General features: G+C 40.8%; 1 protein-coding gene across 5 annotated transcripts in view; it reads right to left on the reverse strand.

The window, feature by feature from the left end:
- Positions 1–14064, reverse strand: part of LOC110522090 (filamin-A-interacting protein 1) — a 46688-nt gene extending 32624 nt beyond the window's left edge. For 2 of the 5 annotated variants that reach the window (XR_002473255.2, XM_021600186.2), the window contains exon 1: positions 13293–14064. The gene's annotated coding sequence lies outside the window, so the exon portion shown is untranslated. The remainder of the gene's footprint in view (positions 1–13292) is intronic. The other 3 variants (XM_021600188.2, XM_021600185.2, XM_021600183.2) reach the window with 3 other exon arrangements.
- Positions 14065–17797: the final 3733 nt, after the last annotated feature.

Here is a 17797-nt window from a genome sequence, read left to right on the forward strand (position 1 = left end):
ACAGTATTGAATGACAAATAATATGCCATGAGATCACTTCTTAAAGAGAGTGATGGGATCTTAAGCACTTACAAATTTGTAACCTATTGTACGAATTGGAAATCGTAACATATCATACAAAATGGATGACATTGTACACAATAGTGCACAATTTCCGGGGACCCGTTTTGTAGCTCGTTAGTGTTATTTTCTAAGCCACTGGCTGAAATGATTCAAAACCTTATATAACACTGCCCTAGAATAATGTTTTTGTTTAATTAATATTCTCTGAGCATTAAGTATATGCCTATGTCTTTCATGGCATATGTTTTGAACAAGTTGAAAGTGTTGCTAACATTTCTCAGTGGGGATCTCCCTCGGCCATGCATACAACATAGACCAGCAAGAAAGCTTGTACAATAGAGAGTAAATAACATTTCTGTCATTTCAGCCACATTTAAATATGACCTCAAGACTTGTAATCAATAGCAGAAAAGCGACATGTTCAGAATTTCCCCTGTGATCTCACATAACTTAACCTCTCACCTCTAACTAATGCCCTTTGGCCTATGTCATTCCCGCTGTACTTGTATTTCACACTGCTGCCTTATTCTGTTTCTTAAATTGCTATACTTAGGTGTGGGACCCAACTCTGGGAGTGAGAATGGTCTAGATGAATGTTGTCATAGGGACTTTTTTAAAAACATCTGGAATCAAAGGAATATTATAAAGCAAGTAGCTATAATAGCAACTGTGTTATTCTAGCCTGGATAAACAAATATATTCAGTGTGACGTTAATGCATCAAAAAACATGTGTGACCTTGAATGGTAGGCTATGTGAACTAACGTATACAAATACATGACTACCATGACTTTTTTAGTATTCTAGTGTAACTTGTAACCTCTTTCACCATACACTTCCTCGCTATGTGCAGTTAGACTAGGGATGAGGTTAGCATAGTTCTAGCTACAGTATATGGAGTGGGTTAGTTACTGCTTTTACTGCAGGGAGGACGTTTCCTGGCCAAGAGCTCTCGCCTCCTACTGTGCCAAATCAGATCCATTGTTTCCATTGTCCTAGAATCTATAGAGCCAGAGTCACGCTTTCCATCATGTCACACCAGCGGAGCTGCTACAGTATGCCTGGCCTGGCTGGCCTTGTTTTGACATTGATCAGACCAATGTTTGTTGTCTGTGTCTGTAATAAGTCCGCATCGCCATCAGAAGCATCATAATCAAAGCCGATATGCTGTGAAAATGCAGATCCCAGAATATAGTCATAACAGATGGGCAATTTTAATAGAATTTGGATGATAGATAACTGATTTGTTCTGTGTGAATCAAAATAATTTGCTCTCATATCAGGGGTCGAGCTTTGGGACAATGCCAGTTATGACGATGGTCACATCATCAACACAACAGCCCAGGCAGAAGACACAGACACAGGGGATCCATAACCTTGGAGGGAGGGAGCGACACGGCGGGGGTGCTCAGGAAAAGAACACGATGAGGCCATTGCATATGAATGGGGCCAAAGTTCCCCAAGGTTGCACAGTCTCTGATGAAAGCAGCGTGTGACTCAGGCTGAGAGAATCCTGGCAGCCAAATGGTAGCAGCCACTTTAGAGTTGGGCGTTATTAATAGTTGTTTCAGGGGAGAAGCCAAGCACTCCATCGGGTGCAGCCATGGAGCTTGTCTTCATTTTGAGTGTCAGTTTGATTCGAACCAAAACGAAGAGTTGTGTGTAAGAAAATAAAGCCATGACAAGCCCAGGGTAACAGCAGGCAGAATATTACATTGGAATGTTTACCTAAAGGTTCTGTATCGAAATATCTCAAAACGGGCTCAGGAGAAAGAGTGGCAATAATATTTACGATGATATTCTGAAGTGGATTCATGCCATATAAAGTCACCCACTACAAGTTACTGTACATGTTCTTCTCGGTCTCATGCCCACCCTCCAATAACAGTAAACTTAGGACAGAAAACAAAAATGGTGGTTGGTAATACTGTTGTTCACAACTCCCTTTAAATGTGGATTCACAGGATAGGAGGTTGGTGGCCCCTTAATTAGGAAGGCTGGGGTCGTGGTAATGGCTGGAGCGGAATAGTGGAATGGTATCAAATACATCAAACACATGGTTTCCATGTGTTTGCTGCCATTCCATTCGCTCCGTTGCAGACATTATTATCTGTCGTTTTCCCCTCTGCAGCCTTCACTGATTCACAGGCACTATCCAATGGTAGGCAAATACGCAAAGCCTCACTATAAACATGGTATCAGTTCACACATTGAATCACACTTTCCCTTATTACTAATGACTATGCTACAAGGCACAACTTTCCTGTTGCCCAATATCACATGTTGATCATCACGAATATTTCTGGGGATGTGACCGTGCCAGGCTGGTCTCCTCAACTTACACTTGAGCCTTGCTAAACCTGGGACAGCTGTGGCCCATAGCTGATGGTAGAGCATAAGCGCATCACAAATGGAACCCTATTCCCTACACAGTGCACAACTTTTGACTAGGGCCCATAAGGAATAGGCTGCACTTTGGGATGCACCCTATGTGAATTCTCTGCCCATGAAAATAGGAAGGTAAATAAGGGCAGGGTCCCTATTTTTGAGCTGGGCCTTTGGCCGGGCGGCATGCACAGCTGTCTGCTGGTGAAGTTTTCAGTGAGTATTTATAGGAGCCCCGTCCCTCAACTTGTGCAGTGGGACCCAGAAGTGGAAATGCCAGAAGGTGATCACTTTATAAGCCATCAGCATTCTAATCAGCTGTCAGTACTTCTATTTTACTCCACAGCTGTAGGTTTTCACACATCCACATCACACAGTTGCTCATTCGTTCCTACGATACTCTGCACACATTTTTTCAAGAGGTATGCAACATTCTTTGATATTCAAAGGCCGCTGCTATTTATAGAAATAAAATGGTGGATATTGATATCATTTCTTGCCTTCTCTAACAACACACTCCTCCATGGGCATAACGACAGCGCAGCTAATCAGGGAAACAAAGACTGGCGGTGTTGGCCTAGGCAGTCAGCAATGACTCTCATAATTGATATGTAATATGATATGTATAAGCATCTCTCTGGCAGGCTGACAGCATCACATCTTGGTATTATGGCAGGTCCACCTGCTAGTTTCTCTCACGGTGCATTACCACATACTGCAGTGAAAGGGAGAGTGTTTACCGGGCTTCCTAATATTCATGCCCATTATGGGAGCACCCTACTACGGCCCTCTATCAATGGGGGCCGGCCTGAGTGATTTATGGAAGGTTTAAGATATTTTTTAGAATGCGGATTAGGATACACGTGCTTAACTTCAAGCGTGTCTGCTCTCAGCTCGTCCAACACTTCCTTTTGCCACACAACGCCTTTCAAATGTATTCTTTGGTTCATTTGGTTCCTGTATAGTTACAGAGGAAGATCTGACACATTGTCTCCTCCAATAAAGGCTACTTGAATGTGGCGAAGGCTCCCTGTGGACGGTCTCACAGACTAGCCAACTTAGCCCCAGTAAAACGAGGTACTGGCAGGTGCCGGCAGCTGTCCAAATCCCCCACTACTTGATTTTGTAGCTCTTCAAAAATGTCCCTTTGAAATAGAATTTCAATTCAGTCATGCATGCGTCTAAAGACTCCCAATGTGACTAAATATGGGAAGACGAGCATAGGGGATAGGATTTTGAAAACCGAAAATCCTATCCTGCTGCAGCAACTCACTCAGAGTAAAGGGAAGAAAAAGCAGCATAACCCGACTTGTGTAACGGGACCATACACTTGCCACATCTATACTCCTCTGAGAATTTTACTGGTGACAATATGCTGAGTAGATTTCACCTCATTTCCAAAAGCAAAATATTATGCTGTGGTTGTCTTGGCAACCATGTATGGGGTAGACAGTAGAGAGAGAGCTGTGTGCACGATTGAGTAATCTTCCTCTGGGAGTCTGCTTCACACCATGCTGTATTCATGAGTTCAGCTGCCACTGTCGGTAAAAACCAAGGGACAAAACAATCCAAACAAAGCTATAAAAACTAAAAAAAAGATCTGATGTCACCTCTAATGAAATACCACTCAATTCAAACTCAATTCAAACTCAATTCAAACTCTCTCAGTGAGAGACACTGTGTGCATTCCAAACCTCGGTTACCTCTGGGTAGCCTGTGATTAGCTACAGTATATTATATTCAGTCTCCCACTGTAAGGTGAATACCACTGAGAGTTTATAGGTTCAGGAGGAGGTCAATCTGTCTTTTCAATGTCACAGCTCTCTGTAAATTCATTGGAAAACAGGCACTTCCTGAAGTCTCCTACCATTGCTACCTACCAACCCAGACAAGTTTGTGACAGAAGGTCAGGGTAGGGTCAAAGGTGACTGGGTGGGTTCAGATCAGGGTGGTAAAACAAAACTCTGTGAAACAGGAAGGAAAACTGTCTACAAGGGTTCAGTCACTCAGAGCCAGGGTTGGGTAGGTTACTTTCTAATCTGTTACAGTTACTAGTTACCTGTCAAATGTAATCAGTAACATAACTGTTGGATTACCCCAACTCAGTAACGTAATCTGATTACATTCAGTTACTTTTAGATTACTTCCCCCTTAAGAGGTATTAGAAGAAGACAAAGTATGTTACCAGTTGAACAACATCTATTGCAGGATTAATCAATGTTAAAGTTTACATAGCTGGCCGTATATGGATGTTAAATTTTACTTTATGGGTTGGTTTTGTAGGTTTCTTCTAATCCATGGCTTTCTACTACATACAATAATACGATTAAATTATATATTTACATTAAAAATCTAAGTCGATCAGAATTCAAGTCATGCCAATAAATGGTATACCACTTGATCTTCAAGAAAAGGACTTGGAAATATGGAAGTATAGATTAGCTAAATTGTTTTACCTGAGCATAACCCCTAAACTAAGGATTTACAAGCCAGTCCTACTCTGTTGTTTATGATTTTATTGTCATGGAGGACTGATTGGGCTCATTGATACAAGTTGAAAAATAAATGCTGCGCTCATGGAATGGCATGCTTTGTGCACTACTGAAAAGTGCTATTTGCATGTGAAAAATAAATATCATATGCTGCATTTGCTATAGGCCTATTGTTTACCTTTACCTTTGTTGGTGACACTTTGATATCTTGATAATATGCAGCTGTTTAAAGGGAAAATCCACAGATGAATCAATAACAAAATGGCCGTCCCGCCTCTGTTTTGGTAAAAAGCTGAGGGATGGGCCTGGAAAATGTAACCACTCTCAGATTAATAGATAGAGCTATGGATGCAAATGATTGGTTTAACCATGTTATGAGGCTATACAGTGTTTGTTTGCATTTACAATGTTTACAAACATTGGAGAAAAACAAGTTTATATTTTGGGTTCTCATGGAGTGTGACAGTTAAACTAAGCTCACGAGGCGCATTTATAAGTTATATTCTTCAAGAATTCATTGATATATATACACATTACCAGTTAAAAGTTTGGACACACCTACTCATTCAAGGATTTTTCTATATTTTACCATTTTCTACATTGTAGAATAATAGTGAAAACCTCAAAACTATGAAATAACACATGGAATCATGTAGTAACCAAACAAGTGTCTAACAAAACAAAATATATTTTATGTTTGAGATTCTTCAAAGTAGCCACCCTTTGCCTTGATGACAGCTTTGCACACTCTTGGCATTCTCTCAACCAGCTTCATGAGGTAGTCACTTGGAATGCATTGAAATTAACAGGTGTGCCTTGCTGAAAGTTAATTTGTGGAATATCTTTCCTTCTTGGATGTAGCAACTACAGATTGCCCCTTCAAGTCTATCAGAAGTGTGTGAGTTTGAGCATGTGTCCATTAGGCATATGGATATTTTTTTTATCAGCATGAATTAGATTGAGCAATAAAAGCCTCACTTTTATTCCATAGGCTGGGATCCACACTGCAGCTCTTGCAAGAGCGCATTTTTCACTGGCTGTCCACTGGTTTCAAAAATAATGATTGATATGCGGCTTAAACTTCTTGAATTCAACCATTATTGGGTTCAAATTCACATTTAGATTTGTGAACAGCTATCCACAACAACCACAATCTGTACGGTGCAAATAACTAAATAAGAGAGCAGCAGTGTGATTCATGTCAATGCGCTATGTAGATATCAATAATAAGTGATATCCGTATCGCCATAGACTTCACCACTGCTGCCATCCTTACCTCCAAGCGTTTATTCAAATTGGATAATCTTTGGATGCCGACAGCAGAAGACATACAGTGGCGTGCGAAAGTATTCACTCCCCTTGGCATTTTTCCTATTTTGTTGCCTTACAACCTGGAATTAAAATGGATTTTTGGGGGGTTTGTATCATTTGATTTACACAACATGCCTACCATTTTGAAGATGCAAAATATGTTTTACTGTGAGACAAACAAGAAATAAGACAGAAAAAACAGAAAACTTGAGTGTGCATAACTATTCACCCCCCAAAGTCAAATCTTTGTAGAGCCACCTTTTGCAGAAATTACAACTGCAAGTCTCTTGGGGAATGTCTCTATGAGCTTGGCACATCTAGCCACTGGGATTTTTTCCCATTCTTTAAGGCAAAACTGCTCCAGCTCCTTCAAGTTGGATGGGTTCCGCTGATGTACAGCAATCTTTACATCTTTAAGTCATACCACAGATTCTCAATTGGATTGAGGTCTGGGCTTTGATTAGGCCATTCAAGACATTTAAATGTCCTCCTTAAACCCCTCGAGTGTTGCTTTAGCAGTATGCTTAGGGTCATTGTCCTGCTGGAAGGTGAACCTCCGTCCCAGTCTCAAATCTCTGGAAGACTGAAACAGGTTTCCCTCAAGAATTTCCCTGTATTTAGTGTCATCCATCATTCCTTCAATTCTGACCAGTTTCCCAGTCCCTGCCGATGAAAAACATCCCCACAGCATGATGCTGCCACCACCATGCTTCACTGTGGGGATGGTGTTCTCAGGGTGATGAGAGGTGTTGGGTTTGCGCCAGACACAGTGTTTTCCTTGATGGCCAAAAAGCTCAATTTTAGTCTCATCTGAACAGAGTACCTTCTTCCATTTGTTTGGGGAGTCTCCCACATGCCTTTCGGCGAACACCAAACATGTTTGATATTTTTTTTTCTGGACACTCTTCTGTAATGCCCAGCTCTGTTGCATGTACGGCTTAAAGTGGTCCTATGGACAGATACTCCAATCTCCGCTGCGGAGCTTTGCAGCTCCTTCAGGGTTATCTTTGCTCTTTGTTGCCTCTCTGATTAATGCCCTCCTTGCCTGGTCCATGAGTTTTGGTGGGCGGCTCTCTCTTGGCAGGTTTGTTGTGGTGCCATATTCTTTCAATTTTTTTATAATGGATTTAATGGTTCTCCGTGGGATGTTAAGTTTCTGATATTTTTTATAACCCAACCCTGATCTGTACTTCTCCACAACTTTGTCCCTGACCTGTTTGGAGAGCTCCTTGGTCTTCATAGTGCTGCTTGCTTGGTGGTGCCCCTTGCTTAGTGGTGTAGCAAACTCTGGGGCCTTTCAGAACAGGTGTATATAAACTGAGATCATGTGACACTTAGATTTCACACAGGTGGCATTTATTTAACTAATCATGTGACTTCTGAAGGTAATTGGTTGCTTGGATCTTATTTAGGGGCTTCATAGCAAAGGGGGTGAATACATATGCACGCACCACTTTTCCGTTTTTTTTTTAAATAATTTTTTAAAACAAGTTATTTTTTAAATTTCACTTAACCAATTTGGACTATTTTGTGTATGTCCATTACATGAAATCCAAATAAAAATCCATTTAAATTACAGGTTGTAATGCAACAAAATAGGAAAAAGGCACTGTAGCTTGGACTGTAGCCTACAAAAGCCTATTCCTGCTCTTTTCCCGCAATCCATCAAACACATTTGGTGTGTCATCATAGTGGTCTCTGACTTAAGTCAGACTCGCTCACGTTGAACAAATTTCATTTGCGCCTTTTTTCTATGCTGATTTGAATGTCATCGAGAAGATTTTATTTTGCAAATATCCTTTCTGAATTTAACAGTAATCCTTGAAGTAATCATATCGTTTTTCAAAAGTATCTGTAATCTGATCACAATATTTTTGTGGGTCACTGACTCAAAAGTAAAGACACTAAACCCCTCTAGTCTATGAATCACAGGAGTCTCTTCCGTGACTCAGACTACCAGATAGCTTTCTTATACAGTGCTCATTCAAGTCTATCTTGACAACCCAGACATTTTAGGAACCATTTAATCTTCCTATTTGATTTTCGGATAAAAGTAAAGAATATATTCTAACTCCAGCGTTGGAAGCCGTACATATCATTTTAGAGGTATATGTATGAGTGTGTGTGGGGGTCCAACACTAGTAGGTGGGTTCTGCATGTGCCACGGGCCAGGGGGTAAGTTGTCAGTAACGAGGTTACATTAAGATTGCTATATTTATGTCATCTGCATGAAATACTACAGATCGGAACCCGACACGGTGATATTCCACTCTCGGCTGTATACGTACGTCAGCACTTGAGGCAGTAAATGTTTGATATTAATAGTGGACGTTGTACAGTACAGTGAGGTCTGTAATATTACATTTACACAGTGGTAAGATGTCCATAGAGGTTTAGTCAAATGTGTATCAGTGGTCGGGAATGTTTTATTTGGTGTTATTCCACATAACAAACCATAGCAGTAAACGACACAGTACATGTAACCTAAACAGATGCATATAACCAGATGGCCATGCAGTTCTATTCACAGAGGCTATAAAATTTCAAATCAAATCCAATCCAATTTTATTGGTCACATACACATATTAAGCAGATGTTATTGCGGGTGTAGCGAAATGCTTGTGTTTCTAGCTCCAACACCAAATAAAACATTCCCGACCACTGATACACATTTGACTAAACCTCTATGGACATCTTACCACTGTGTAAATGTAATATTACAGACCTCACTGTACTGTACAACGTCCACTATTAATATCAAACATTTACTGCCTCAAGTTCTGACGTACGTATACAGCCGAGAGTGGAATATCACCGTGTCGGGTTCCGATCTGTAGTATTTCATGCAGATGACATAAATATTGTAATCTTAATGTAACCTCGTTACTGACAACTTACCCCCTGGCCCGTGGCACATGCAGAACCCACCTACTAGTGTTGGACCCCCACACACACTCATACATATACCTCTAAAATGATATGTACGGCTTCCAACGCTGGAGTTACAATATATTCTTTACTTTTATCCGAAAATCAAATAGGAAGATTAATGGATCCTAAAATGTCTTGGTTGTCAAGATAGCCTTGAATGAGCATGGTATAAGAAAGCTATCTGGTAGTCTGAGTCATAGAAGGGACACCTGAGATTCATACAGTAGACGGGTTTAGTGTCTTTACATTTGAGTCAGTGACCCACATCCTTTGGCAACATTACATGACATCATTATCTGCCACCTTACAAGGGTATCTGAAGTCAGACAAATAAGTGAGCAGCAAGGTTCATGTGAAAGCTGGTATAAAAATAGAAATCAGACTTTTGAGCAAGTTCAAAGTTGCACACAACAAAGAAGCCAGGCCAGGTTTTTTTTATTAGGGTTTTTAGCAGAAAGCAGGCCTGGGTTCGGGCTTCTCAGAAACCAGACTGGATCCAGGACTAAAGCCACATGAGTGGATCTTACTTGAAAAGAGGCGGTTCGGCTGCAAGGTCAATCCAAAGCCTTGGGCTACATATTAAAGCGGAATAACAAATCACAATGTGACGTGAGTCTAAAAGAGGCACAGTGCTGAAAGGGAATGTTTCATTCAAAACTATTGCTATCATAAAAGGAAATGGAATATAGTACACTTAATTAAATACCACTATAACTTGTTATAACTGTGGCGTTATTTCAATAGTCCTATTTCCATTGCCAAGCCTAATAGGGTGTCTTGAAGATTGGCCGTGACTTGACTTCCCTGTCCTCATCAAAACTCTCACAGTCCGAGTCAATCCTCAGTCCGACATGTTCAATCAGCAGTGAAAATGAATGAGCAAAAGATATGGCAGGTTGGCTTCTATCTTCACATGGATCCAGCAAACTGACACCATTAGCCAGATGTAGTTCTCAAGCTGGCCAGTCTCAAATGCCTTTCTGGTGGAATGATGATGAAGTCACTTCCCTCATAAAGCGCGAGACAAAGAGACAGCGAAGAGCGAGAGAGAGGGGGAAGAGAGAGAACAGAGAGAGAGAGAAGAACGTGTGAGAGTTTGAGACCCTATGAGAGAGGGAAGAGATTTAATGCTGACTGTGTTTTATTATTTTGATTTTTACAGACTATTTTCTCCCTGAGCCTGAACCACTCAACTATTTGTTTGTCATCAGTTTCCCAGAAAACACATGCGGTCATAACATCTAGGAAAGTCAGGACAAACAATTAGAAAAAAAGACAGCTCACAGAACAGTCTGTAGGTAGATCAGCCTTATCTTACAGTAAACATGCTTTAAAGGCTTTATATCAGTAGAGATGAGTTGAGAGACGTGTTATGTTCTGAACCCAAATCACAAATGGTCCTCCATTGGGGTGAGCATTTGGGATTAAATACATACAGTACATCTGCTCTTACAAAGCTGAATTATGTAAACCAGCTGACCAGCTATCATTTGAAATCCTTTGATTCCCCTTGTTAGGAGCAGTACAATAGCAAGGCCTGGGAATGATTGTGGGGTGCTTCAGATGCAGCTGTTCAAGCTGATAATGAGAGAATAATCTAGAGACATTGTGTGAGGCCAGCGCCACTCCAAATCAGTGTGTGTGTGTGTGTGTGTGTGTGGGCAGGCTGGATGATTTCACTAAGTGTGGGCTGATATGGAATGTTAAATAGCATAGTGGTAATGCATGGTTACCCTTGGTCGTTTTAAAAGAGACACACCCTTGTGGGATGTAAAAGCACCCACAGCATAATGCTGACAATGGGTTATTCAGTCAAACGAGTTAATCTGTAATCTCCATTCAATATTTTTCATGATATACTATTTTTATGAAGTGCACATAACGATCTGTGGTAGAGATGATATATAGTATTATTTAATTCACAATATTTAGTGATCTCAGCCAGTGTTTTTTGTGTCATCATCTGGCCAGCAGGTTAGTGTTTTTCGTCATGAATCTTGTTCTGGAGGCAGCTCGGGAGTGGTCACTAGCTGGCACAGCCATAAAATCTGATGTTAAACCTAACCTTAACCGCACTGCTAACCCTAACCTTAAATTAAGACCATGAAGGACATTTTTGTTTTCATGAATTTGTACAATATCGGCAATTTAGATTTTGCAGCTAGCGAAAATCGCTCAGTTCTGCCTCCAGGAAAATACTCATCCCAAAAACGTCAACAAGGCAAAGCACCCAAACAAATGTAATCCATCTCTCTCTCGTCCCTTATTTTGCTGTCATGGGAACAGCGGAGCTGTTGTTATGAAACAAAACATGAGGACATGCCCTGCTGTTTCCCTCCATGGGAGATTGCTGAGCTGAATTAGCTAAGTGATATCATGGTTCACTGTCTTATCACTTGGGCCTTGGCTGCCAGTGAAGTAATGCCACAGGCACAAACTGAAGCAGATGATTTAAAGACAACCGCTGCCAGAGAAACTTACAAGAGCAACAGGGAATGCAGGGTGATCATTTGAGTTACAGACTGGAGGGGAGGACAAAAGAGAGGCTCCGCAGGCAGTAATTTAGTTTCTCATACATAATACCCGATAACTACCCAACCTGTCAATAATGGTATACTCCATTAAAGTAATTCAGGCTTGTTAATAGAGGTTAAGGAGGAAGTATAAAAGTGTCCAAGAATAATATCCGTATAAATTGCCCTTTGATGAATGGTCATTGATATGCAACGGGACCTCACTATGCCTTCAGTTGTTCTGAACACTATTGGCATTGTCCAAAATATTTCTAAACAAACTGACCTCTGACCTGTCCATCACAAAAGACAATAGATTTTTTTAACCCTTGATCATCCTCCACATAACACACAGGATAGCTATGTGGAGTTCCTGAAGCCGATGACAATGGCTTGATGATGCAAACGCCACTGAAGCCCTCCCTTACCCACACGGACAGCAGACATTTATTGTTTCATCACAGAGGGAAAAATCTTTTGATCGGATTAAAAATAACTTTTTCCACTGTTTTTATTGTAAGTTATTAATGGAACGTTCCCTAGTCCCTGGGGATGTGACTGCCTGGCATGGGACGCTGCAGAGGGGAGGACAACTCATAATAATGGCTGGAAGGGAGTAAATGGAATGGTATCAAACACATGTGTTTAATGTATTTGATACCATTCCACTGATTCTGCTCCAGCCATTACCATGAAACTAGTCCTCCCCAATTAAGGTGCCACCCACATGTGCTGCCTGAGTATGTATGTGTGGTACCACAGGCTGGCAGAGGACACATCTAATGGCTACCACTGGAATAACAGTGAGAGGATGGGATAGCATCGCTGTTTACTGTGTGCCTTCAAACAGTGGGGTCTCTCATGGAACCTCTTATCAGAATAAAACCCATTGGCAACATCTATTGTTTTGACATGGGAAAACATCAAAGTGGACAGACATGGTAGTGATAATATCAGCCATTTAGCAGACACTTTTACCCAAATTGACTAAGTCATGCTTGCGTACATATTACATTTGGGTGGCCCTGGGAATTGAACCCACAACCCTGGCAGTGCAAGCACCATGCCATACCAGCTGAGCCATACAGGCTTATTAATAAGAGAGACATTCTTTAATGTTAATTACTTCAACTTACCTTGTCCAAATTTCAACTTTCATCCAACGTGAACAAGTTGACATGTTTAGATACAAATCTCCACAGTCCAAAGAAAGTTGAGCAACTACAGTATGTTAGACCCAGATTTATCATTGTATTATTGCATCATTTTCCTCTACATTCCCTGTGTTGTTACTCAGCTATTAGTACATTTAATATATCCTCTAGAGAGAGAGCTAAAGCGTTCTTCTGGTAAAAGATGTAATCAATGAATGTCTCCTAATGTACCATTTCCTGAATTGAGTCTGGACCGGACGTCTGATGGCAGCAACTAATGTTCTTTCCCAACTCACTGATTCACAATGTGTTCCACTTTACGAACTAGAAACCATATAATTGGACATCTAAATGTCCCAAAATTTAGTCCATACAAGTTTATTTTTGCGAGGAAAAGAAAAGCTTTTCAAATCTATGAAGAATAGCAGAATCATTTCCCCTTACCTGTTCTCAATGGTACCACATCACAGGTGACGACAGGTCAAAAAGGAATATCTCAGTTACTGAGAATCAAGTCCCAGAGTAAAAAGTCTCTCCTCAATGTCTGTGTTCTTCAGTTACCTTGACTATGTGTGTCAAAAAGAGACATATCAAATGTAGATGATCTATACTCTCACCTCTTACTTTTCTCTTTTAATAACTTGTTTCCCCTCTTCTCTCCTGTCAAGGCAACAGAGGCAATGCAAGAGGCGTCTGAAGATGAACACCAAGCTTTGTCCTCTCCAGAAGTTTGGGCCGGCAGAGTCTTTCACAAACTGAGAGGATGAGAGAGAAAAGCGAGAGAGAGAGAGAGAGAGAGAGAGAGAGAGAGAGAGAGAGAGAGAGAGAGAGAGAGAGAGAGAGAGAGAGAGAGAGAGAGAGACCAGCAAGCAAGAGGAGGTGGTCAGAGCTGCTTTTGTCTGAAAAGTCCGATTTTCCTTCAAATGGAGATATCCAAAGTAAGATGGAGAGGAGGGTAGAAATGTGGAATATAGCCTTTGTCAGGTGCCAGGAACCTGCCTTTTCCCTTTTGTTCCTGGGCAGGAGAGTGTAGAGCTTTGAGTGTAGCAGAGTCTGCCTGGGCTATATTTAACAAGTGTTCTCAGTCACTCATGGCTGTTAGCAGCTGAGCAGATTGAGGGAAGCTTTCCCAAGCCCCTCTGACAGCTAAACTATCCCACTCTGAAGCAGGCAGGGGAAGTCCAGCTCCACCACTCCCGCCAGAGCAGAGGCAGGGTTAGCAAGGAGGGCTCAGTCTCTGCCTGGTTAGTCAATTCACAGTCATCTTTTCTAAGAAGCAAATGAGAAAATCGCAGGTAAATAATATAAGATCACCAGTTTGCCTTCAACCATTTGAGTATGAGAAGTTAGTTTATTGTTTTTGTGTAAAGGTGGTTCCACTTTATGCATCCATTGTCTTGCTCAGCAATTTTTCCCTAGAAGGATTAGACCACTGATACTGTACAGGGGCCAAGTTAACCTTTTCAAACAAAAATGATTTATTGCGAGCCATAAATGTGAGAACATTTGTTCCCAATAAAACCAAGTCAAAACAAAGCATTACAAATGAGAAGCAGTGATCCACTCCTGTGAGACTTCTGCTGCGGTAGTGTTACAAGCGTGACATCTAGCCTTAACAAACATAGGCTCTGTTGACACCAAAGTGTTGTAAATGTCATTGTCTAAGGGTGTATGACCTTGTTCACGCTGTAATTGACAATGGCTCTCGCACCGGAGCCACTTGAACAACACGTCTTTCTTTAAAGTGATGGCATTTAAGAAACATAAGCATTCGTTGTGAGAGTAACTCCAGCAGCATTACCAGTCACCATTGATATAGAAAGGAGTAATCCCAACCTTTTGTCAACTCTTTCCAATACAACTAGCCTAAAGGTCAATCAATCAAGTCGGTTCTATAATGACACATGAAAGCTGGAACTTCAGACAGGTGCTAAGTTGCTAGATCTCCTTGTTGAAATATGGTATCTAGTCTGTCTGCCTCCCAAATGGCAACCTATTTCCTATGTAGTGCACTACTTTTGACCAGGGCCCATAGGGTTCTGGTCAAAAGTAGTGCACTACATTGGGAATAAGGTTCTATTTGGGACGCAGACCCTAATGCTATTCAATACCTCGGAAACAGATGTACAGTATATGTTCACACAGAGGTCTTATTAATGTACAACTCATTATACTTGAACCACACGCCCCAATGAAGTCATAAAGTTGGTGTGAGAGGAGATGTTGTTGTTTTAAAACATGGATCCTTCTATATTTTTAGCCCAGAGCTGATGGTGGTCATTAAGATTCAGTGTTGCACTTGTGGATAACATGAGTCACGGCTGTGAAAGTGACCAAACTGTTTCAAAGTCTAAGTATTTTATTAAGTAATCTAGTGGTTAGAGATAATTATTCTGTGTAGATGACATACACTGAGTATACAAAACAATATGAACATCTGCTCTTTCCATAACATAGACTGACCACGTGAATCCAGGTGAAAACTATGATCCCTTACTGATGACACTTGTTAAATCCACTTCAATCAGTGTAGATAAAGGGGAGGAGACAAGTTAATGAAGGATTTTTAAGCCTTGAGACAATTGAGACATGGATTGTGTATGTGTGCCAATCAGAGGGTGAATGGGCAAGACAAAAAATGCCTTTGAACTGGGTATGATAGAGTCCACGCCCCGACAAAATGAGGCTGTTCTGAGGGCAAAAGGGGGGCTGTTTCCCTACAATTCTATCCTAATATCCTTCTATCCTTCTTAATTATTATGTCCACATTCGATCTTCATCCTGACATGTACCATAACACAACAGTAAAATTACAACTGAAAGTTTATTGTATAATTCTTTTAAATCTTTCCGGAACACGAAGGGTGATGGTGTGCTCATAACTGTGGCTATGGTTACAGTCTTCCATTCTCTCCTAATGCACAGGGAGCCGGAAACCAAAGCACTGCACATTACTGACAATTGAGTCAGGGCCTCTCCTTCTCTCTGCTCCCTAATGCTCCGAGATGGTTATCATGGTCAGGACCTCTCTGTTGGGCATTTAATCTGGGGTTACTAAAATACCGATCAAGTCAGTACCTTTTGAAGTCATATTCAAAATGTTGGTCTACCTTATCCAACGTAAAAGCCCTTCGCTTTTTGTATGGACCCAATACCTTTGCTCAAGATATTATCATTTGCAACTGTACAGTTCCTCTGATCAATCAAAGAAATACAGTGAGCGATTCATGTCGTTACCATTGACAATACATTTAGACATCTCCACGACCTCTTTGTAATCAAGCCAAATCAAACTGCAAGGTGCATTGAATCAAGCTCTGTCATTCAATCTAGCTAATAGATACATTGGTGTGTTCCATTGTGAGAAATGCTAAGTGTAGAAATTGATACGGCCCTCAACAGACTCATCCACGGTAAGGCAGGATGAGCAAATAGGCAGCAAGGCAGCTCTCTGTCACATAGCAACCCAGACCTATTTTGGGGAGGTTTAAATGTGCTTGTAACCCTCTGATTGGCACACATACACAATCGATGTCTCAATTGGGACGGCGGGGTAGCCTAGTGGTTAGAGCGTTGGACTAGTAACCGCAAGGTTGTAAGTTCAAATCCCCGAGCTGACAAGGTACAAATCTATCGTTCTGCCCCTGAACAGGCAGTTAATTCACTGTTCCTAGGCTGTCATTGAAAATAAGAATTTGTTCTTAACTGACTTGCCTAGTTAAATAAAGATTTTTAAAAAATGTGCTTGTAAAATCAAGGTCCATGTCATTTTTTATTGGCAAGTAAAATCAAAGCAACATTGTACTGAATCCTACGTATTTGGATGAGGTTCAACACTTGTTTTAGATATTAGGTTTTTCCCCCCATGGGTATCCAGAGGTTCATAATGATATTTTGCCCTCTGTAGATTACATATATCTATCTTCACAAGAGATGGGTTCCGCATCTGTAGCGTGTCACATTTGGCAAAGGAAAATGTATCAAATTATTTACACATTTACACGGTTCGTTCTAGGTGTCTGGAAACAGATGTTTTGTGACTTCCATTAAGGCTAGATCTCTGTCCTCTTTATTGCAAAATATAAATTATGCAACATCTGTTTTGCAGTTTTTCTGGTGAGCGATTTCATGCTAATGTCATTAGCGCACCATAACGTGCCAAACAAAATAATATCCTATTGAGCTGCAACATAATGTAACATAATGTTTCCGATATGTGTAATGTCTAGCTTGTGCGGAGCTGGCTAGAGCAGTGGAGTTAGATTTTGCAACACACAAAATTTGTTTCGGGAAATCATTAATCATCCGTTAGTAGTAGTGGAGCTTCAGTAATAACACATTAGCTGAGATTTGTGCATTAAATAAGGAGAACCCCCCCGTTTTACATTAGTCTATTTAGCCTTACGTATGAAAGCCCTCATCTGTTTTGTATTATGGGGAACATAGGACCCTTTCAGTTAATATCACACGTCAATGGTACAGGCTGTTAGGCTATGAATATTTAATTATGTTTTCATGCCACGGGCTTTACCATAATGGAGTTTCGGTGGAGACAATGAATAGGCTACTTGACTTTGGGTTTTTACAGTGGGAGCATATGATATAGTAGGCCTATGCATTGGAGAAATGGCTGCATCCAATTACAACAACCAGGAGGCATTTCAGGGCATGCCACTTTACAAATTTGTATCTGATTATTTAAGATAAATGCATACTTAAAAAAAAAAAATGAAATGGAAAGTTATTACATATATTTGTACAGCAGCTCTTTTATTCTGGGGTATAATGATTTCATTCAGAGCAACAATACAGCACTGAGAAGTGAGTCGGCTATGTGACATGATGAGAGGGTGTTGTACTCAGCTTCTACTGGAGAGTTGTCGCCACCTAGCAGTTCTCTGTGGTTTGGGAATGGGAATTTAGGGAGGTGTTATTTCTGAATGAAATCA

The sequence above is a fragment of the Oncorhynchus mykiss genome, chromosome 4 (assembly GCF_013265735.2).
Source record: "Oncorhynchus mykiss isolate Arlee chromosome 4, USDA_OmykA_1.1, whole genome shotgun sequence".
Taxonomy (NCBI): domain Eukaryota; kingdom Metazoa; phylum Chordata; class Actinopteri; order Salmoniformes; family Salmonidae; genus Oncorhynchus; species Oncorhynchus mykiss.